Here is a 23,498-nt window from a genome sequence, read left to right on the forward strand (position 1 = left end):
AATAAAATCAATGGTTCCAATGTGTTAGTAACTGTGTTCTGTGCACGGATTATAAAGATGAATAAAACATAAACTGTATTTTCAAAAAGCTGTAAGAATAGAAAGAGACTGAGCATTTTAATATGGCCAGGTTTTACTTAATTTAGACACAGGAAATCCAGACATCTTTTAAAAAATCTTAGGGTGCCGATATAATGACCAGTTTTTGCCTGTCCTCCACACATCGCATATTCCTTCCCGCTTCAGCTTGGTTTTATTTGGGAGGCCCTCCCAGCCTCACTCATCATCCGCGTGTCAGGCTAGGAGTGCAGGCCAATCCCTCCAGGCCCAGGCCTTTGTAGTCCTCAGATGCTGTAGGAGCACAGGATCCAAACTAGTTCAAGGGAGTTCACTTCCAGGAGTGGACTTTTCTTTTATCTATAGGGGAAAAGACAATTTCTTTCTGCCAGTTGCTTGTCAGCCTGCCACTGCTGCTACCCGGCTGTCATAATGTGGGAAGAGCACACCTGGGAATGAAGGAGCCCTGAGGGAGGCAGAAATGAGCTTTCAGGGTCTGACTACATGACTGGAACACCTGGGCTACCACCCAGTGCTCAGTAAAAAGTGTTAATTCAAAAGATAAGAAAAGAGCAAGAGAGAATGAAAAACAATAAATTAACGGAAAACTATTGACAACTTTACAGATATCGATGTATATTTATACATAAATACATTAACATATACACACATATGTAACAAAATATATTTAAATGTAGTTCTAAAATTTAAATTTTCTGGTCAAATACATTGTAAAATCTTTCCATATGAATAAATGTCACACTGCTATTATTCTTAAGAGTTGCACAGTTTTCCATGTTATAAAGGCAAAATTTATACACTCCATTGTCATTTAGTAAATATTCTGAGTATTTAATGGTTGCAATCTTTGTGGCTATGAACAATGCTGCAATTTTTCATACTTTCTTTAAAATCACAGAGGGTGTTTTAGTTTAATTATATTTGAGCTAATTTAAAGTAAATTGGGTATATTCAGATGGTTTTATTACTTTCGGAAAATATAGATACCAGGGCCATACTAATGTTTAAGATTCAAACAATAAGACTGTTTGCCTCAGGAATCAAAATATCCATTCTGAGGAAAACTACCCAAATCCATAAATATCTGGCACCCTGGTCCCAAAGATGGGAGATGGGAGATTGGGTGAATGGTACTATTTGTTTATTTTCCTTTTTGTCTGTATACTCACAAATAAACATGAAAAGGGGCTCAATATTATTGTTGATTAGGGAAAAATGTAAACTACGATGAGATGACCTCTTACAAGTAGTAAAATTAAAAAAGACTTACCATTATCAAGCATTGGTGAGGATATGGAGCAACTGGAACCCTGGTTGATAGGAGTATAACAACATAATTTTACACAAATACTTATCCATGAATGTTTATAACAAGTTTTCCATTACAGGCCCTACTGGAAACAACTTAGACATCTACATGTGTTATAATTTGTGGTATATCCATATAATGTAATACAACACACCAACAAAAAGGCATAAGCTACCAGTTAATACACAACACAAATGAATTTCAAAATAATTATTCTGAGTGAAATGGCTCATCACATCACTATAATATTTTCTTTATACAAAATTCTGTAAAATGCAAATTGACCTAGAGTGCCCAAAAGCAGGTCAGAGGTTGTGTGGGGCCAGGAGTGGGGAGAGTGGAACCACAACATCACACAAGGGAACTCTGGAGGCTGTGGGAATCTGTACCTTGATTGTGGCCGTATTTTCATGGGTGTATACACCTGTCAAAACCCACTGACTGCACACTTGAAATGGTGGCAGCTTACTGTACATAAATTACACTTCAATAAAGCTGACAAAATAATCTAAAGAAACAAAAAGTATGTGCTTCTTACAAGAGTTTTTAAAGTATATATAAATTTTATAATTTCAAAGGATGGAAAGAAATATTCTATAAAATCACTTACCAAAAGAAGACAAAAAATAATTTCTAAGTTTGGCATTAAAATTTTTTTTTTGCATTTTGAAAGATGAATTATACAACTATAGTTGTAAAAATATATCCCAGATAATGGACCAAGGGAGAACTGTGGTGGAAATCGCCAAGGCCTCTCTAGTCCTTGCTTCTCATCTCACTTGTTTTTACTTTGAATTCCTGGGTGATTGCTTCACGGATAAGTGTACGGTATCTTTCATGGCCACTAGATGGGTCTCTACTTAAAAATACAATGCTAATTAATTTGTGTTTGACCTTTTCTCTCCCTTCCAAAATATGTGTTTTGAGATTTCCTCTTCATATATTTGCTAAAAACAAAAGTGGTAATCCTAAGTACCTAAATTTGTGAAAACATTTACTATTTAAAACAAATGGAACAAATGTTAAAACAGGAATACTCTCTGGGTCAGGTAGAGAAAGGGTACAAGAGCCATGAGTTTAGTGAAAGGTGCAATCCTCCCTCCCTCCCTCCCTCCCTCACTTCCTTCCTTCCTTCCTTCCTCCCTCCCTCCCTTCCTTCCTTCCTTCCTTCCTTCCTTCCTTCCTTCCTTCCTTCCTTCCTTCCAAACTTAGTATTTCAGTGTCTCTCTCATTTTGGGATTGTGAGCTTCTGCCTCCTGAGTGCAGACAAACGGAAGATATCAGAGGCCTGCACTCACAAGGGAGACTGACTCCGACGTGCAGTTTCCGTCCGGTAGCTCTAGCAATCCTCTGCACTCACTAAGCTTTCCAGTGCCTACGGAAACAAAGGCTGCCCCTTTGTTGAGTCCTGACCCCACATTCCTTGATGTTGTCTAGGAGGTGACACAATCGCTCCCCTGTCATTTGCACACAAGGAGGTCAGGTGTGGTTCAGGCCCAGGGGAATCTACATGGAGAATTCCAATGGCATCTTTCCGGGGCCACCATGGGTGCTGCACCCACAGGCAAGTTATCTAACCATTCTCTGTCTCAGCCTCCTTATCTATACAAAGACGATAATTTTCCCTATTTCATTTGGTTTTTGTATTAAATGAGTAAAGCACTTAGAACCATACTTAGACATAGTATGTGGTCAGTAAATGTTAGCACTGATACTACTAATGATTACCATTATTAACACAAGGAAACATAAAGATTATCAAGGAGCAGAGGAGATGAATTACAGTTGATCTTTATCTTGAGGCTTTGTCTTAAAATCTCTTTAGACTGAGGGCTAGGGTCTTCTCCTAGGTTAAAAGACCTGCTTCCTGAGGCAAAGTACAGTGAAAGCAGGTACCTGGGCATTTTAAAGACTAACAGAAAGCTTCCTCAGGCTGTATGTTAGAGTAGGGGGTGGCGAGAAGTGGGGAGATGTGCACACTAAATATTTCCAAAGTTCTTGGAGATTGATACATAAGTTCAGGATTGTCACTTAGATGCATTTGGAGTTGTGGGCTTTTGATCTTATACAAACAGCAAACAGAGGCTACCTAAAATTCAGCTCCTGCTATGGAGAAAAAGTCCTTGGTTTAGAGGATGCTCAGAAGGGAAGGAGCAGAACAGGATTCATCCCATTTCACTTTGTCTTAAGATGTCTCAATCTAAAACAGTAAGGACCCTGCTGTCCTGTTTCCAGATGGCATGTAATTGTCCTAAAACTCAAGAACATTTTATCTTGGAATAACATCCTACACATTCAGGAAGAAATGACTATTCTTTCCTGCCAGGAAAGCTGCAGAAAATGAAGAAATCACAGCCGTGTCCTAGAATTGGCCTTATGTTTACATTTCCAGAATAAAAAGAAAGCTACACTTAAAATATTTTAAGGAAATGATACCATACTTCATCATAAACTGTGATTATACATAAGGCTTCTTAAATAAATTGCTTATTATGAGAGATTCTCATAAAATGTGGAAATAACTGAATAGAAAAAGGCGACAAGCTTGAGCTGTTTTTATTACATGAGAAACCATGGTCAGAAATCAAAACCAGTATTCTAGGCAGTCATGCCTTATTATTTCTGATAATTACTTTCCTTGCTTTAAGGCTTTCTTGTCAGATTTTCAGAAATCACAGGCTTAAATTTGCATAAGATATCTTGCTTTTTTTTCGAACCACCCTGGGACATTTAACTATTCTCACCAGGTTTGAACCAACTTTCTTACTGTTAAATCTAGTGCAGAATGCTGAGTCCTCAACTCACACATCTGTCTGGAGCTTTCATCAGGATGGGACACCTCCTTTTAAAACAACTTCTTGTTTTAACTTTATGAAGCCACATTCTTCTGGTTTTCTCTAAACATGACCATTTTATGGTCAAGAAAATTCAATAGGAAAATGATAGTCTTTTCAACAAATAGTGCTGGGACAACTGGATAGCCACATGCAAAAGTGGAGTTTGACCCTTTAGTCAACATTATATGTAAAAATTATTGTAAAATGAATCATAGATCACATAAGAGTTAAAACTATAAAACTCTAAGAAAGAAGTATAAAGGTCAGTCATCTTGAGTTAGGCAATGGTTTCTTAGATATGACACGAAAAGCACAAGTAACAAAAGAAGAAAAAGAAATAAATTGGCTTCATCAAAATTAAAAAGTGTTGTGTTTCAAAAAGTGCTATCAAAAGAAGATGAAAAGACAACCCACAGAATGGGAGAATATACTGCAAGTCATCTATCTGATATGGAACTTTGATGGAGAATTATAAAGAACTCTTACAATTTAACAATAAAAAGCCAAGCAACAAATTTTAAAATGGGCAAAGAATTTGAATAGACGTTTCTCAAAAGAAGGTATACTGATGGCTAATAAACACCTAAAAAGATGCTCAAAATCATTCATTAGTCATTTGGGAAATTCAAATCAAAACCACATGGAAATAACACTTTATGGCTACTAGGACGGCTATAATTTTAAAAAGAAGAAAATAACAAGTGTTGGCAGGAACGAGGAGAAATTGGAACTCTCATACATTAGTGGTGGAAATGTAAAATGGTACGGCTGTTAAGGGTGACAGTTTGACAGTTCCTGGAAGAGTTAAATATGGAGTTATCACATGACCCAGCAATTCTACTCCTAGGTCTCTACCAAGAGACTTGAAACCCTTTGTCCATACAAAAACATGCAAATAAATAACATTAGTCATAATAGCCAAAAGTAGAAAAAGTGTCCCAAAATTGATGAATGGATAAACAAAATATGATATATCCATAAAATAAAGTATGACTTGGCTATAAAAAGGAGTGAAGTACTGATATATGCTACAATGTGTATAAACCTTGAAGACATCATTCTAAGTGAAAGAAAGTAAACTTAAAATACCACACATTATAGGATACCACTTATATGGAAAGCTCAGAATAGGCAAATCTATAGACACAGAGTAGATTGGTGACTGCCAGATCCTGAGATTAAGGAAGAATAGGAAGTGACCGCTAACAGGTATGGGTTTTTTTGCGGAGAATAATGAGACTGTTTTGGAATTAGAGAGTTATGGTGTTTGCATAACTTTGAATACACTAGAATGCCCCTGGCTGGTTTGGCTCAGTGGATTGAGCGTCGGCCTGCGAGCTAAGTGTCGCTGGTTCGATCTTCCAGTCAGGGCACATCAGAGAAGGAAAACTCTGACTCCAAAAAACCTCCGCTGCCTTGCAGCATACCTCTTCAGGGGAAAGGCTAAGGGAGTAAACCCCGACAGAAAATCCGGAGCCGGAGTCCCTAAGGCGGTTTGACGTTGTAGTCAACACCGGCAACTCCTGCGGCGCACCTGAAGCCAAGCTGTATTGACTCCGTCTTTCCCTTGGACCCTTCAGCTGCGAAGAGAGGGGGGGTCTGCTGCATGGACAACAGCAGACCCTCCATATCACCCTGCCTCACCCTGCCCAGGCTCTGTAGCTTCAGCTTCACTGGAGAGGACACTCCAGCGTCATCGCAAGATGTCGATTCAACACGGGAGGAGGGAGGAGACAGATACCGTGTCACTCCCGAGTCGGACTGCACAGCCATTCTCGGCGGTGCAGATAGACTCTTAAGAAGCTACACCATCGTCTCTCGAGACGGACGGCTGCCGACGACGACGACGACGAATACACTAGAAACACTGAATTGTATGCTTTAAAAGGGTTATTAAATATAAATAAAACGTTTATTTTTAAAAAATGACCAATAGATATGAACAGACACCTCACCAAAGAAAATATACAGATGTCAGATTATGCATGTTTAACATTTTTTTGTCAAAGTCAACAAAAACAAGTAATGTCTGAAAAACTGTCATAGTCCAGAAGAGACTAAGGAAGTACGATGACTAAATGTAACATGGTATTCTGGATGGGATCCCTAGAAAAGAAAAAGGATATTAGATAAACACTATGAAAATCTTGATAAAGGACAGAATTTAGATAATAATAATGTATTATTATTGTAATCTATATTGGATTATTAATGCTGATAAAAGTACCATAGCATTGTAAAATGTTAATAATAGGGGAACTGAATGTGGGGTACATGAAAATTCTGGACTACCTTCATAGTTTTAGTATAAATCTAAAACTACTCTAAAATGAAAAGTTTGATTTTTAAAATTTTTTATTTTATTGTTTTTCTATTACAGTTGTCACATTTTCTCCCATTGCTCCCCATCCCACTCCACTCAACCATTCTCCCACAGTCAATCCCCACCCCATTGAAAAGTTTAATGTTTTTTGTTTGTTTGTTTTTTTCAAGTATATTTTATTGATTATGTTGTGACAGTAGTTCCAATTTTTTTCCCCTTTGCTCCCCTCCACCCAGTAACCCCCTTCCCTCCAGCAATCCCATTCCCCTTAGTTCATGTCCATGGGTCGTATATATATGTTCTTTGGCTTCATCCTTTCCTATATTATTCTTAACTTCTCCCTGTCTATTTTGTACCAACCGATTATGCTTCTTAATCCCTGCACCATTTCCCCATTTCTTCTTCTCCCCCCTCCCAGTTGATAATCCTCCAAATGATCCTCATACCTGTGATTCTGTTCCTATTCTGGTTTGCTTAGTTGGATTTTGTTTTTATTTTTTATATTCGTTGTTGATAGTTGTGAGTTTGTTGTCATTTTAGTGTTCATAGTTTTGATCTTCTTTTTCTTAAGTAAGTTCCTTTGACATTTCATATGATAATGGCTTGGTGATGATGAGCTCCTTTAGCTTTACCTTGTCTGGGAAGCACTTCATCTGCCCTTCAATTCCAAATGATAGCCTTGCAGGATAGAATAATCCTGGTTGCAGGTTGCCTTTCATCACATTGAACACTGCTTGCCAGTCCCTTCCTGCCTGCAAAGTGTCCTCTGAGAAATCAGCTGATAGTCCTATAGATAACCTCCTGTAGGCAACTCTCTGCCTCTCTCTTGCTGCCCCCAGGACTCTCTCTTCATCTTTCACCTTTGGCATCTCAGTCATGATGCATCCTGGTGTGGTCTCCTCTGGGTCCAGCTCGCCCAGGACCCTCCATGCTTCCCGGACCTGTATGTCCATCTCCTTTGCAAAAATTGGGAAGTTTTCCTCATTTTTTTCAATTCTTGCTTCCTCATTCTTCACTGGTTGATTTTTTTCTTCCTTATGTTCCAAATCATTGATTTGAACCCTGGTTTCCTTCCTTTCACCATTGGTTTTGTGTGAATTTTCCTTCATTTCACTTAGCATAGCCTTCACTTCTCTTATGTGTTTGCTGTACTCAAGCATATCTGTCAAGCCTGTGAGCATCTTTATCACCAGTATTTTGAATTCTGTGTCTGCTATGTTGTCTATCTCCTCATCTGTTAGGTTGGCTATCTCCTCGTTGCTTAGTTCTCCCACTGGAACTTTGATCTGTTTCCCCTTTTGGACCATACTTCTCTGTCTCCTCATTCTGACAGGCTCCTGTGTTTGTTTGCCTCTGCATCCCAGGTAGAGCTGTCGCTCCTGTTATGTTGTAAGGGGTGGAGCCTTAGGGATTCATCAGTACAGGGCGACCTGTTCCGCCATGTTGTGGCACTGTATGTGGGGGAGAAATCCGAGAGAAAAATGCCTCTTTACCAGCACTCACCCCTTTTCCAGGTACCTCTCCCACTTCCGCACTGGACTGGTGCCCCTCTTACTGCTGCCCTGGCCGTCGCTCCCAGAGTGGGTGGGTCTGCGGACATTCTAGGACTGTGGGGGCCCTTTAAACAAGCAAACTCTGCTGAGAGACCAGCAGTTTCTGCCTCCACCCCAACCCCCACTGGTCTGCACAGTCAGAAACAATGAGGCTTGATTTTCCCCGGTGCTGGGCCTGTGAGTTGTGAGGTCCTGTGAGGAGTTGGGAATGCTCCCCAGGTATCCCTCCTGACTTTTTGAAATGTGTGACTGTGCTTTCCGCTGGCCTGCTGCTGCTGTCACTGCTGCTGCTGCCACCACACCGTGTCCTCTCTGCCCCTCCTACCTGTCTGGATGAGTATTTATTCTTTATATCTTTGTTTGCTGGACTTTCATGCAGTTTGGTTTTCTGGAACTTCTGGTTGTTTCTAGTTTTGAGGTAGTTGTATTTCTTCTTAGTTGTGGAGGAGATGCAGTGTGTCTGTCTACACCTCCCTCTTGGCTGGAAGTCAAGTTTGATGTTTTTAAAAGCATATGGAGCACAGAGCATACCTTTTAGCAATGTTGTCATATTGGTTGATTATCCACACAACTGGTTTGAATGAAATATGAAATTGTGGGGTAACTCCACTGAAGATTCTATGGCTTTTCTGGAGTTCATAAATAATGGGTTTATAATTTGGAGTTAACACGTCACAACAATTGAGATGCGACTGTTATCAAGAGGTGAAAATGAACATATCATATGGAAGTTGCAGGTTGGAGAGTTATAAGAGGGAATCATCTCAAAATTTCCCTTTATAAAACACCTGAATAATTAATTGGTGAAGGATCATGAACCCCATTTTAAGGAAGGACAAATCTGTGAAAATGAGATTATGTGTAATGTTCTCCTTACTCTTCCCCACATTTCTAATGGGGAAACTTGGCTATTCTCTATAGTTTGTTAGTTACCTAAGTAGGAACTTCATTGTTCTGCTAGGAGATCATAAAAAACAGAAGACAAATTTTCAAAGGTGAGACATTAAACATTTAAAATAAATATGTATAAATACATATACAAAGTGACTGGTTTGTTTATTTTGAGTGTCCCCATGAATTCCACTAGATCGCTTAAGTGATTTGCCAGTGTTTAATCTTAAAGCTAAATCCTGAATGATATTTTCTTCCTAACGCTTCTCCTTAGGAATAACTTCTATTCTTTCTCTTCTCTATTTATATTTTAGTGACATTGGCACTATTTAAAATGATGTGATGACTGATGTAATTATTTTCATCATAATAATTAATAATTATTCAAAGCTTGTCCATTATGCAAGGCACCATGGTAAACAGGAATGCCTAATTTCCTTCTTCCCTACCCCTCATGCACAAATAATGAATTGATATTTTAGTATTTTATAGACTAGCATTCAGCTTAGAGTTTTTCTATTTTTAGTTAATCCTGACATAGAATTGAGATAATACTATTAAAGTCAGATTGACAAAGAAGTAATGAAAATTCAGATGTTCTTATTTTTATGGATGATCATAATATTGAATTATAAAAAGTGATTTAATTTCAAATCATTCCTGTTACTTCAGATTATATTGGGTTTACATTTTATGAATATTAGCATTGGGGTTTTTCAAACAGATTTGGTGCTATAAACCCTATTTCAGAACAACAAGTACATTCTTTACATCTAAATTTCATTTGAATTGTCTGAAGAGGTAAATAACATCTGTGTTTTTCTAAGAAATCTACCAGAATTGGGTGTCTTGCCTTCCTATTAATATTTAAACAAATACAATGTTTTCTTTTAACTGGGTCACCTTGTTCTCAAAGAGTTTAAGGCAAATCTTCAAGATGAAAATGTAATTGAGGAAACTGTAATTTTGATATAGCATTTGCATTTCCATTCCAACTCTTCTAGAGATCATGGATAAGTATGATGTGAACAGCTGGCAGCAGAGTCACCAAAAATATGTGATATGAGGAAGGGCGCCTGAATTACTACCTTTTGGTTATGTATTTGTTTATAAAAAGAGTATTACACGTGTATGTCAAGCACATCCTTCTGTCATAATACCCCAAGTGATTTATGTCCTTTAGACCCCAATATATTTATGGAAATTAGTATGTCAAGGTACTGAAGAATTATCCCAAAGAAGCTGAAGTGGAATTGTCTGCCTCATTATTATTATCAGTGACTAGGTCGGGGAGAAACTTATTTGCTTCTGACGCATCTTTGATTTAGTCACTGAATGACTCACAACAAATTGAAGACCTGAGACTAATACTGCCTGCTTAATGCCAAAGATAAGGGAGGCTCTTGGTTCAAAAATAGCCCGTAGAAGTGGCTGACAAATCAAGAAGACTATTAGTAAAGTTTAAATTATAAAGTCTGTGTTGAGAGTTGTGATTAAACATGAACCAGCCCCAATTAATCACTAAGTAAGCTAGTTTTCCCCTGTGTTCCCCTCACTCATTCTGACAGTAGTTATCTAACAAAGCTGTAGCAAGGATTTGAAGAGAAACCTAAGCACTTAGCATTTCAGGTTGGAGGTTTGCGTCAATACACAGAGGCTTACAGGGCCTTCGGGATTTCAGCAACATCTAACTTAGAAATGACTCATTCCTTCAGAGAAAGTGCTGCTTTGTCTCCCCTCCCACCTCTGACCCCTCTCTCCCTCTTTAATACTGCAGCCGAGTTGTGGAGATAACTGAAAATTTGATAATTTCAGAATTGAAATCCAAAACTAAAACAGGCAGAAATGAGCCAACTAGAACTATAAAACTTCCTTTCTTGTTTTACTTTGAGAAGCTGACTGTCCATCAATTTGGAAACACATTTAGGGGGAAATGGGCTATATCTGGGATGTTGAAGAGCTATTACTGTAAAGTTAATTAGTTACCTCAATTTGAAAACCTCCTAATGCCTAATGGAGAAAAAAGTATGCCAAGGATATAATCATTTTGATAAGAGTGTAGAAAATAGTGTTGGAGTCTGAGTTTCTTTGGAAGAAATGATAGAAGTAACAATAAGTTGCTCAAGATAGAACAGAGAAGGATTGAGAAATGGAAGTGGGAAAAACCAATTCCATATGCTGAATTTTATTTACTATGGTCCTGTACTCAAGAAAATATGAGATTCTCCTCTCTCTCTCTCTCTTTCCCCCTTTTAATGTCAATCTTTGATTTTTGACATCAACTCAGCCAATATTGTTATGGGTGAAATAAATAGTTGTTCTCTCACCTGGGACTGTAAATAATAATAATACTTTTATGGAAAAGGTGTTGGTGTTTAAATTCTAAGCAACAAATCCATATGTGAAATTAGGCACACACTTCTTGAGTAAGGTAATGGTTGGGTTACCTGAACAAATCCCTCATAAGAAACTCCTTCACAAATTATTTTCTCCTGCTCTCGTGTTGATTTTCCTCTGGTGACTAATAGTGCCAAAGCAGGTCAATTATTATAATGTACTATTTCCACTTTTGGAGCTGGTATTTCATCAATGGACCATCAGGTAGTGAGAAGCACGGAGAAGGAAACAAAGCAGGATAAGGGGATAGAGGGGAACAGAGGAGCTACTTCAGAGGTGGGGGTTCAAGAAAGACTTCATCTGAACTGGCATCCGAATGAAGTGAGTGTGCAAGCCATGTGAATGTTTGGAAGGGAGACTGTCAGTGAGAGGGAGCAGCAAGCTTAAATGCCCTGAGAGAGCAGTGTTTTAGTTGCAACCAGCTGAGACAAAGCAGACTGCGTGAGGAGAAAGTAGCCAGTGGAGTGAAGGGTTGGGCCCCTAGACAATGGGAAGGGCTTGGGGTTAACTCTGAATGAGGCAGACAACATCATCATCGGAGAGCTGAGAGTGGAAGCTTGACATTATCCGACTGATGCTTTAAAGGGTAACCCTATGACTTCCAGTACTGGGACTGGATTGTGGGTGGCAAGTCTGGAAGGAGAGCCACCAGGGAGGAGGCTGTTGTGAATGAGAGACGGTTATGCCTTGCACCGAGATGGCAGCAGGAGAGAAGGCAAGGGGCAGTGTTTTTCCCCACATATTTTCAGGGTGGAGCCAACAGGATCTTTCGATGGGCTGAATGTGGAATTTGGTGAGGGGGAAAAAAAAGAATTCAAAGAGAACTGCACAATGAACCTGATTAACTGAGGGTTACCTTTCTGAGACAGGTGACACTCAAGGGAATAGTGCAGAGTTGGGGTGGAAAAGGATCGCAATTTGTTTGAACCAGTTTGGTTTGGGATCCCAGTTGAACGTCTAGGAGGAAATGGTGAGCAGGCAGTACAATATGTGACAAATGATGATGAGAAACGTCTGGGCTGGGATTTAAATTTGGGAATCAACAATATATATAGATGTTATTTATAGTAATGGGACTGGGATATTGTAACTGAAAGCAGGTCCAGCTGCCTGCCGCTATGAAAGCCAATACGCGAGAGGCAGGTGCTGATGTAAAGGAAAGTGGTTTCTTTTCAGATGCCAGCCACCTGGAAGATGGGGGACTAACATCTGAAAGCCCATCTCCCCATTTCATTGGAGGCCGAGATTTTAATAAGGAGGGAGATGGGAACAGAAGGAAGAGATCAATGGAGAGTGTAGCAAAGTTCTCTATGTGCAGATAAGCAGTCCATTCCAGTAAAGCAAGTGATATCCAGGGGGCATCATCCTGGTTTAGTCATCCTTGTTCCACATCATCCTGGATCCACATCATCCTAAATCCATATCCTCCTGGCTCCATGCCATCCTGAATCCATAGTTGAAGTCCATCAACTTTCCAGGAGCTTGGATGCCTGAAGGTCAGAGTCTGTTCCTTTTGAAGTTAGTTCCAAGAATTCTTATACAAGCATGCTGGTCATCTATAAGCTACATATTAGTCAGAGTCAGCATTTATGGAAACAATGTCAAAAGAATGGTGGGGTGGGTTACAATTCCCCACTGCTACAATTTTGTACTGTTATCATTTCTGTGGATTGAATGTAGAAGAAACTTGAGGCCTAAGCCCTGGTGTATTTCAAAGTTTATAATTTGGGAAAAGAAGGAGGACTCAGAAGTCAGTGAAGAAACAAGCAAGACAGTTCTGTGTTTCAGAAGCCAAGTGAAGAAAATGATTCCAGAAGGAGAGGGAGCTCACTGTATCAGATGGGCCTGAGATACTGAGGAAAGGCCAAGCAGAGGACTAAGAAGGGGCTTTTTACAGCAGACATCCCTGAGACCTGGCTGAGAGTGACTTTTGGTGAGATAGTGGAGTAAATGATTGGGCTGTTTTCAAGAGAGCATGGGAAGTGAGGAAGTATTAAGAGTAAGCAGAGATAAGTCCTTTAGGCAATTTCTCTATAAAAAGAAACAAAGAAATGGAACAGTAGTTTGGAGGGGAGGTGAGAGGGGAGCCTCTGTTCAAGTTCTTTGTACGAACGAACGTCATCCTTGAGGAGGTGAGAAGAGAGGGAATCCAGTGCCTGAGTGGAGGGGCTGACCATAGGTAAAGCTATGAGCAGTTTTACCCATTGTCATAGTGGGGAAGACAGGGTTATGGGCACAGATGCAAATGGAGTAGTACATTTTCAGACAGGAAGAAGGGAAAGTTCTTTTCTGATCATTCCCTTCATCTCAGACAAATAACAAGAAGGAATCAGTTAAGAGTAAAATGAAAGAGGTTGAAAAGAGAGCAAGCATGAATAATCCTCTGGGAATGTAGGTGAGTGAAGTGGCCAGGATCCAGGATCAGTGGGCAATGCAGAAGGCGCCTCAAGGTTTAGGTTCATAAATTCACAGCCACACAGCCAGTATGGTTTTTCTCCGACTGTATTTGGCACCGTAGATACAAGAGTAGAATAGGCAGAGAAGTGGGTTGAGTCCACATAGACTATATGCCAGGTGAATACGGTGAAGGGGAAGAAGAAGACAGGGAAGGGATTTAGTAACACGTGCAGGAGAATTGTACTGATTAATGAGCCATGAACTCTAATCTGAATAAGAAGACTTGAGCACTGGAGGCAGATAAAAACAGTGGAAGACAAGCAAGTGCATTATAAATCTCCTATTGGAATTTCCCAAATTACACAGGGAATTCTAAATGCCTTGGGGAATGCCAAAATTGTATCTTCCTTTGGGATCAGAATATAATGTCAGAGAAATTTCATTTTTGCTCCTCTTACTCCATCTTCTTTTTTCCTTTTTTTCCCTTCTCCTTCCCCTTCTTCTTCTTTAGAAATTTTATAAAAGCTAAAAAGTGTTCCTTGAATAGGCTATTCACTGATGAAGAAACATAAATTCTATAAATCAAATGCCTCTGATAAAGAGACATAAATATCTATTTTCCCAGAGTGTGAAAAAAACTGTTAATTGGGTTATTTTCAAAATAAAACAAGTATTTTAAAAGGGGAAGTATAATTTCAAGCAAATCACACTAGAATGATATTGGGCCTATTGGGTTTCTGCAATTTTCAGAAAAAGGGAAGTTTCACTCAGGCAGAAAGAGCCCCATGAAGTCAAAAGCAGATGAACAAACTGCTTAGGTTCATTTTCATCTCCCCATGCAGACACAGCCTGAGTCACAGCTCAGCCCTAAATTAAATTCTCGGAAAAGCAAATTAACTATTTCAAGTCATCAGGGAAATTGCATATATAGCAACAGCAATTTGGAAAGTGCTAAAATTGTATAGCACTGGCAGTCTGCTTTCTATAAGAAGGACTTTTCCATGATGCAGAATAGGACCCAGTGGCCCACAGCATCCTTTAAGTCAACAGCATCTTAGACTTTATTTGAGCAAAGTTAAAGTACAAAATTCAACCAAGTAACTTTGAAGATATAGCTGGCTTCATTAATCCATCCATGAATCAGGCAGCATCCCATCTAGCAACTAGAAGGGCACTTGGAGGGGTCGTACCAAATGGAAGGCTTTTATAGAAAGAAGGGTGAGGCAAGGGAGCTCTTAACAAAAGAAGAGAGAGGATTATTTTTAGACCAGGGTATCTTTTGGGGGCAAATGAACATCAAGGATTTTTATCATACAGTTCGCTTCTTCTTTCTATGGGGGATAAAGAGGGCACACATGACAGATTACCTCATTGGTGCTGACCAGAAAATTCAGGCTGGTTGATTAAGTTTATATTTCTGGGAGAGAATGAAACAGCATTTAGGTCAGGTATTAATTAAATCTAGATTTTGTATCATGGGCTTTAGCATGACTGATGCCATTTAAGGACTATGATTTTCTTTTTAACAAAGTAATGATGTGAGTTTCCCCAGATATGACCCAATTTTAATATATAGTAATAAATGGCTTAGAGATGTAAGCTATAAATCTGATCTCGAAAGGCCCTCATAATTTTTCTTTTTTATCTTTATAGTCATCTGTATTTTTCTCAGCTACATTTCCAGGGGTGTAGGAATTAGATCAGAGACATTTATGGAAGGAAACCAATACATTCTAGGCTGGCATTTGAAAGTATATATTACATAATGTATAAAATTCTGGCACTTAGTTGCCTGAATGTGTTACAAAAATTCCTCCAGAGAGACTCCATTTTCTGGGAATCACTTCTTTGTCTGACCTTCAGAGCCGTGACCCTTTGGGTCCAAGACTCTTACTCATCTCCCATGAGGAAGAAGAAGGGAACTGATTTTATGAGCTGCCCCACCATGGATCAGACACTTTCATACATGTCTGATGTACAGTAGGGATGGGTATTATTATATTCTCACTTAAAGGAAGAGGAAACTGGGTTTAAGAAGTTTGCCCAAGTGAACACTGAGTTAAGTGGCTGAGCTGGGATTCAAATCCAGGCTCACAAGTCTAACTGACTAAAAACCTCTTGCTCCCTTGACCAAACCAAAAAGTGCTGCTGGCTTCATTAGAAAAGCCAGTTCTTCCCTAACTCCCTCTCTTCATGTGATAGCCCCCTGCCCTAGTGTCAGGTGGCCCTACCTTAAAGCATCTCAGGTAAGAACAAAGGCTTTCTAGCCAGGGAAACCGGAAGTCAGTCCCAGCTCTGCCTCATCATTGCTGAGTGACTTTGCTCTCCACTGAAAGCTTCTGTTTCATTCAGAGAAAGAAATGAAATCGACACTACTACCTTCTTCAAGAGTTTCTGTGCACATGGAATGAGATAATGAATGCAAAGGATTTACCACAATGTCTGAAAAAATGGTATTGTGTATTGTACTTTTAAACATCAGCTACACAAATTTGATTTTTTACCATTATTTTAAGTTCATCTCACATATTCTGGTGACCTCTATTAGTCTTTTATTTAACCTTTAACCCATTATTGTCTCTCTAACTTGTATAGAAGCCTTTAAAGGTTTAGATCATGTTCTATTTCTTTGTATACACAACACACAGCATAGAGCAGGTTCTCCGAAGAGATTTGTTGTATTGATTTCATTTCATAACATATTGTTTTAAAATAGCAATAGGAAGAGCAATTCAAGATATATGGTGGATTTTGATAATGTGTTTCTTTTTTAGGCTTAGTGGCTCTTTGTTTTGCTTCTTCCCATCTGTATCCCTGTTTTGAAATGGCACTTGGGGGCAGCATTGAGTTAGCTTGCACTTCAGTGTCGCGGAGATATGAAATCTAAAGGTAGGGGCTGACAGATAGGAAATAAATAATCCTCAAAATACGTCACTGGCTTTTAAATGACTGCGCACTTTGCTACAGAAATCTACGTAAAAGCAGCACACCCTTCATCATGCCTCATGGGAGCTTTTGAAGATAAATGGCTTATTTTCTTTCTAACCCTGGGTGGCAAAACAAACTGGAAGACATTTAACCATTTAGTTTCGCTGCAAAATTGAGCAGATGTGTGAGCTACAACATAAAGGAAGATAATTTTAGCATGCACTTATGATGTGAAAAGGCATGTATCCTGTTCTCGTTAAATACTATCTTAGGAATTGGAGTCAACTGAACCAGTTCAATGAAACACTGAACCAAAATGATCCATTAGCTAGATTTTTGCCCTGTAGCAAACACCGAAGAGGGGACAGGTGTAGATTTGGTACAAGAAATTAACAGCAGGTTTATTTAGCCAAGCAACTTCTTAAAATGCTCTATGTCGAGTGCAGACTTTGCCAGCTCTCCCACAGCTCTGTTTGAATCTTAGATGCTTTGTTCATGCTCAGAACTTTTGCCACTGGGTATTGCAAAAAATTTTACCAGTCAAAACCAATGTGCTAATTGATACAACAAAATAGATTCAGGCATTTCAGATTATTTTCTTTTGAAGATTTGAAAAAAGGCCGAAGGAAGCTCACAGAAGAACACTTGGAAATAGCATATATTTTTATAGCAATAGGGTTCCCATTAAAACCCAAGATAAGTGTGCAGAAGTACACACCAGTTTCTCCATAAGCCCACAAACTAATTTCTGTTATACCTATTCCCTGATTATTAGGGAGGAATTCATTTTTCATTTACTCATTCAACAAATATTGGCTGAACATCCAGTGTGTGTTCAGTAATGGGGATATAATACTGAAAGACACATTTATCTGTGTTTTAAAGAAGTGTACAGTCTAGGGAGTGTCACCCAATAGTCAATGGCACCAATTCAATGCCAACAGGAATACCCAGTTTGGGGTGCAGCAAAGAAGGAAACTTTATGCAGTGCAAAACAGCTCAGTTGTGATACAGCACAGCTGTGAAAACACCAGGGCTATCAGGAAGCTCTGGGGCCAGGCCTCTCTCTGGCTTGACAGCTGTGCCCTGCTCTTTGTCAGTCTTCTTTGTCCTGCACTGGTCTGCTCCACCTCATGCCAGTCTGCTCTGGCCTGAACTGGTCTGCTCCATTCTGCTTTACTCTTGAGAGCCATCTTCAATGTTTCAGCTCATTCGGGGAAAGGAAAAATGTGCTCTTAGAGCCATATGGGAGTTAGCCAGTAGGGACCGAAGTCCCTGCCCTTGGTCCCTGATTGGTCTGTCCTCATGCAAATGAGAACTCTAAGTCCTCACAGTTTGGCCCAAAAGGCACCAATTCTGATTGGTCAGAATAGATCTGCTTTGATTCGTTAGGTCTGTGTAGCTGTGATTAGATGGGGAAAGCCTTAGTCCTATTGGTTGAAATAGGATTCCAGAAACTCCTTTAAAGAGCTGTCTCAGATGGCAGAAACATAGAGCAGGCAGGCAGGCAGCTCAGTGTGGGCTTCTCCCTGAAGAACAGTTTGTGTGAGAGGCCCCTGTGTAAAAATGATCGTGTAGAAGAAAAGGGGCCACATACTAAACCTGACAAGCTCAGGAATGGCCTGTGTGGTGGCCTTACAAACTCAGAGACTTGAAGTAACCACATAGGACAGTCTGAAGTTAAAAACATTCTATCTAAAAGCAAGTCATATCATAGGCTAGTATTTTTCCCTAACGAAGGTCAGTCTTTACCTAGTTGAGACTGTAGTCTTTTTGATCTAAGATAAGGTATCTTTAGAATGTCAAATATCCTTTATCTGGACTCCTCAAAGCATAGGCACCGGACCACAAATCCCTCGATTGTTATCCTATTAATTATTGACTATTAACTATCCTGTACCCACCTATGTAAAAGCTGTGTCTATCATTTTACTTATTATCCAATCCAAGAGGTTTCCCCACATTGCTTCCTCCCACCTCCCTAATCTATCACCAATGGATTTCATGCAACCCACTTACATACTTATGCCTCCTCTTTTGGTTGTTATGTATAAAATAAGGTGCAGAACTGCCATTCTCCAGAGCATTTCTCAATTTTTGAGATTTTGCTTCCCAGCAATTGTCATCATTTTGGCTCAAGTAAACTCACAAAAATTCTCTACAGGTTTGAATGTTTTTTACATTGATAGCTGCAAGGCTCTGGGTTTTTGTTTGTTTGTTTTTTGTTTTTTGTTTTTCTTTTTTTTAAATTTGAGTTCAGTTAGCTACCAGGTATATTTCTTAGGTGCGTTTTTTCCTTGGGGTTCACAGGAAAAGTATATACACACAGTACAATTGCATCCATATTGAATTATTTTAGGCTTAGAATCTATAATTCTTTTTATAGCTAAACAAAATTACACCTCAGAAAGCATAGCTCTCATTTGATAGATGAGGAAAGTGAAGTCCAGAGATGTTAACTGTTGTCATTGGCTGCTTTTGTCTTTTCCAAATTCATGTTAAAATCCCAACTCCCAAGATGATGTTTTAAGGACATGGGGTCTTTGGAACATGATTGGGTTGTGAGGGTGGAGCCCTCATGATGGGATTAATGCCCTTCTAAGAAGACACTGGAGAGAGGAGAGCTGGTCTCTCTCTTCACTGTGTGAGGGTACAAAAGAAGTCAGTCACCTGTAAACCAGGAAGCGGTTCTCACAAGAACAGAATCTGCCAGCATCTTGATTTTGGATTTCCCAGCCTCCAAAACAGTGAGAAATAAATGTTTCTTATTTAAGTCACCCAATCTATGTTAATTTGTTACAGCAGTCTGAGCTCAGACAATGGGTATTTATTAAGAGTCCTTTTCTGTGATTCTGCAAACTTAGATATTTAGAAAAGGACGTCAAATAATTCAGAAAAGGGAAAGAATTTCCACACACATGCTCATTCTAGAGAAAATTGTTGAGATAGCAATGCTCCATTCTACTCTGAGGCTCCCACGCCAGGGCTGTGGGAGGAGCACAGGAGAGATCTGGGCCTCAGTCTGGCCTGGCGGCTACAATCCAAAGCTGGGTTACTTGGCACCCACAAGATGTAGCCACTGCCTTTTCCCAGGAGGAATTCTTTAGTGACACACTTGATGGTCATCACCATCCCAAGTCAGTGGGGAAGTCAGAGTTCCCAGAAGTTCTCAAACATCATGCTTGATACTTATTCAAGGCCAGAAAAACAAGATTTAATTGTCTTCCTTTCCTGACTTCTCCCAGGTTCCCACCTCCTTCAGGGTAGTTGTTTTGTTTTGTTTTGTTTGTTTGTTTACAGTGTCATCTACCTGGGGACCACATCAGACCTATCGTTTCAGTAACTTTAATATAGGGAGTTTTTAGTGTCCTAGGTGTCATGTGTGGTAGTAATCCTAAACAGGTTGACTTTCTTTCAAATATGAGCAAACCATAACAGCACTGTGTTCAAAGCTATGAAACAACTCATATGCTTAGCTTCCATTAGATCTATAAAAACTCTATATTTAAATTACATCTCTACACAGATCTGCCTGGTTTCTTCAGTGTCCTTGTATTTTTTATTCCACTTTTTGAATTTAGATTATAAGTTTTCTAAAAAATATATTTTCTAAAATACATATTAATATATTTTATTATAATGTGGGGCCTTGGGCTTTCAATCCTGATCAGTGTGAATGAACAACACTACATATTTTGATATGACATAGGGTGGTGTGCTTTTTTCTGCCTGCCTGGCATGTGTAGACACTCCCCCAGTTGGTAACTAAACCAAAGAACACTCGTGATTGTAGGGGCTGTTGATACTCTTTAGCTTTGTCAGGAGATACTTTGGGCATGAGACAACAAAACCTGAAACAACAGAGGCAGAGTTTATGGGAGAAAAAAACTTGTGTCTTCCACCTGACCTCCTCAAACTGTTTTAGGAACAGGAAACAGGAGGGAAACTCTTCTATAAATTGACGACTTGTGAGGGAACTGTTGTCTCTTCAGTTCCTTCTCTGATAGTTGTCCTCTCCCAGAGATGTTGGTGAAGGGGTTAAGGGGCTGTGTTATGACTCCCTCTGCATAACCTCAGGTTTCCTCAAGGACCTCAGAGCTGAGGTCAGGTCAGGGCAGAGTGAAAGACAGGAGCTATGGGCAGTGTCTAAGCACTAATGCATATATTACCCCAGCCCAGATGCCTCTTCCTCTCCATCCTCCAGGAAAAGGTGGGGAAGGGGAAGAACTTTCACCTGCCTGTATTTGGATTGGAATATAGGATAAAGAACAAAAGAAGATGTAGAGATGGATTGACAGAGAAATTGCCAGATTGGAGAGCAGAAACATCTCAGAAGTATTATAGATAGATTATATTCTGTCAAGAACAGAATTGGGCACTAGGAATCAAAAATCAAATTGAGTCATAAAGGTTTTACAAAGCAATATTTCCAGACATCTGAGTCTTGTCAATTATCATGGCCTTGAAAATCTATGTCTGCCATGCAAATAATCCATTGTAAATGTAAATTGGTTATTTAGTGCCATTCACCCAAAATACCTGCCCCTGCCACCATCCTGCTCCCACCATACCACATACCTAGTATGAACATAGCTGATTGAATCCTGAATATGTTTTTATTACTTAAAACCTACGGGAGTTGGTGCTTGTTAGACACAGACTTTATTCTTTTCTGTTTGTATCACCTCTGATTCTTTCGAGTAGATGATGTTAGACCTAAGTCTAGAAGTAGAAAAGGCTTATCAAAATACAATAATCCTTTAAGTATCAGCTGTGAACGCATTTAACAACTCATTTGATATGGTTATTATAGATATGCATTTAAATTGCTTAACCATTAGGAATTCTCAAATCTCCATATAGATTGTCCTCTGGAGTAGATACTGTAAAAGCACCTAGGGAGGAGGTTGGATGCATGTCAGTGGGGCTGGAGTGATGCTTAGGGGTCTAAGGTGTCCATTGAGACAAACTGTCACCAGCAGTATGGATTCAAAAAGGTCCCGGATGTGCTTGTATCTTGTGAGAGGACTTGTATTTACCAAGTTCCAAAGAGAAGGGAATGGGGGAGGAATGGAAGGAAAGGGGGAAAACCCAATTTGATACATTAAAGAATGCTTTTTTAAAAAATCCAACTTCATACATCACCGCTTGAATATCATTGCTGCTTTTGGCAACGGTAGGGGTGGTGCATTTAAATGAGGCTAAATTGTCCCTTAAATGGTGTCTGAGGTTATAAAATAACGAGACAAGAAAGGCACAAAATTCTTGCTTTTTAAGGCCTCAGAAATATTACCCAAATATTGCCACTTCAACCATTTGCCTAAACCTTAACTAGTTATTACATATACATCATTTAAAAAAATGTTTAAAAACTCATTTTGAATTAAAAACCTTTGCTCTGGTCCTCCATAACCTATGGAATCTATTTTACTATTAAAGTGATGTTAATGTTATCCCCTCCTCACCTATCCTAAATGCATGCCAAACCTGTCTTTCTGTTGACATGTAGTGTCAGCTGCTCAAAGTCCCTTACTAGATCACCAAATCTGCTATTTACATTCTGAGAAGCACCCACCAGTTCAAGCAAGTCTTTCCAGAAGCTCTGACGCCAGCCCTACCTTTTCTGTAAACGTTTATTTACATCACAAAGTAAATAATAATTATGGTAACCCCGTTTTCCTATCTTTCTGTTATAAAGTTTGACGCCAAGGATAGTCAGGAATTACAAGTTTCCCCCTTAGAATTGTAACTAAATTCCCATCTCCCCATCCTGTCCTTTTTTTTCCGCAGAGGGAAACATACCGTGGGCGCTGGCGGAGCCGTGACTCGCTGCGGGAACATTGCCGCCCTCCCGAAGCCTCCCCACTGTGCCCCTAAACGTGTTGTCTGTAACCGATTGTTCCTCTTGAATAACAATGTGAGCTGCGGGCCCTTTTCTGCCTGCTAGCAAATAGATTAGGCTGCTGGCTTTGACGAGTGTGAAGACAGCACCCGGGAGCCCCCAGGAGGCTGCTATCAGCCGCCAACAGATGGAGTCTATCAGCGCGCTGTCAGTCATCCACACCTGTGGATGGCGCGCGTCCCAGCCAAAAAATTAATTGCTTAGAAATATAAAATCAGTAGATTCAGATCGGGAAGGATTAAGAGAAAAAAAGGTTAAGCAAGGGAAAGAGGAAGCCGTGCTCTGCTAGGGAACCTGATAAACACTGGCTTATCTAAGCCTGTGACGTGCCAGTGTTTGATTCGGTTTTCAAAAGCAAGAAACACAGCAGGATCAGAGCGAGAACTGTTCGGGAAGAAAAGGGCCCATTTAAATGGAGGCTTACTGCCCATTGCTTCAAAATTGGGTCGTCCATCTGCGTTCGGAAGAAAACAAGGAAACATTCCCCCCCCTCCTCTTTTTATAGTTTGCTGCTGTAATTTCACGTTTTATTTGTTATTTCATTCATTCTCCTTGTTTTTTATTTGTCATATTTTTCTGCTTTTCATAGTTTACTGCTTCTAAGATTTCAGTATTAGTAGGGGTAGTTTTTTGGGTTTTGTTTTGTTTTTCATAATAGCTTCATGGGATTATTTTCATATCGTATTTTCTTGTTTCCCTTAAAGAGATTTTTAATAGAAAAAACTAGTTTTGATTCCATTGCAAAATGTTTCTCACTAACTGTGTGAGCTTTAGTCCTTCATCTTTTTTGATCTGTTACCTGCAAAATGAAACATGATTGCTGAGGTCCTTTGCAACTCTTAAATTGTATGGCTCTATAAGTCTCTTTCCTACAGTCTTTAGA

General features: G+C 39.5%; 1 long non-coding RNA gene across 2 annotated transcripts; it reads right to left on the reverse strand.

The window, feature by feature from the left end:
* Nucleotides 1-131: 131 nt before the first annotated feature.
* LOC150019727 (uncharacterized) lies at nt 132-22,668 on the reverse strand. Of its 2 annotated transcripts, none has more exons than XR_016509290.1 (3): nt 22,516-22,668; nt 1,349-1,388; nt 132-417 (listed from the first exon to the last, which is right to left on the reverse strand). It is a non-coding gene; the product is annotated as an uncharacterized LOC150019727 (long non-coding RNA). The 2 variants fall into 2 exon arrangements; XR_016509289.1 differs by having other exon boundaries at nt 132-523.
* Between the last annotated feature and the right edge of the window lie 830 nt (nt 22,669-23,498).

The sequence above is a fragment of the Furipterus horrens genome, unplaced genomic scaffold (assembly GCF_987537825.1).
Source record: "Furipterus horrens unplaced genomic scaffold, mFurHor1.1.pri manual_scaffold_2, whole genome shotgun sequence".
NCBI lineage: Eukaryota > Metazoa > Chordata > Mammalia > Chiroptera > Furipteridae > Furipterus > Furipterus horrens.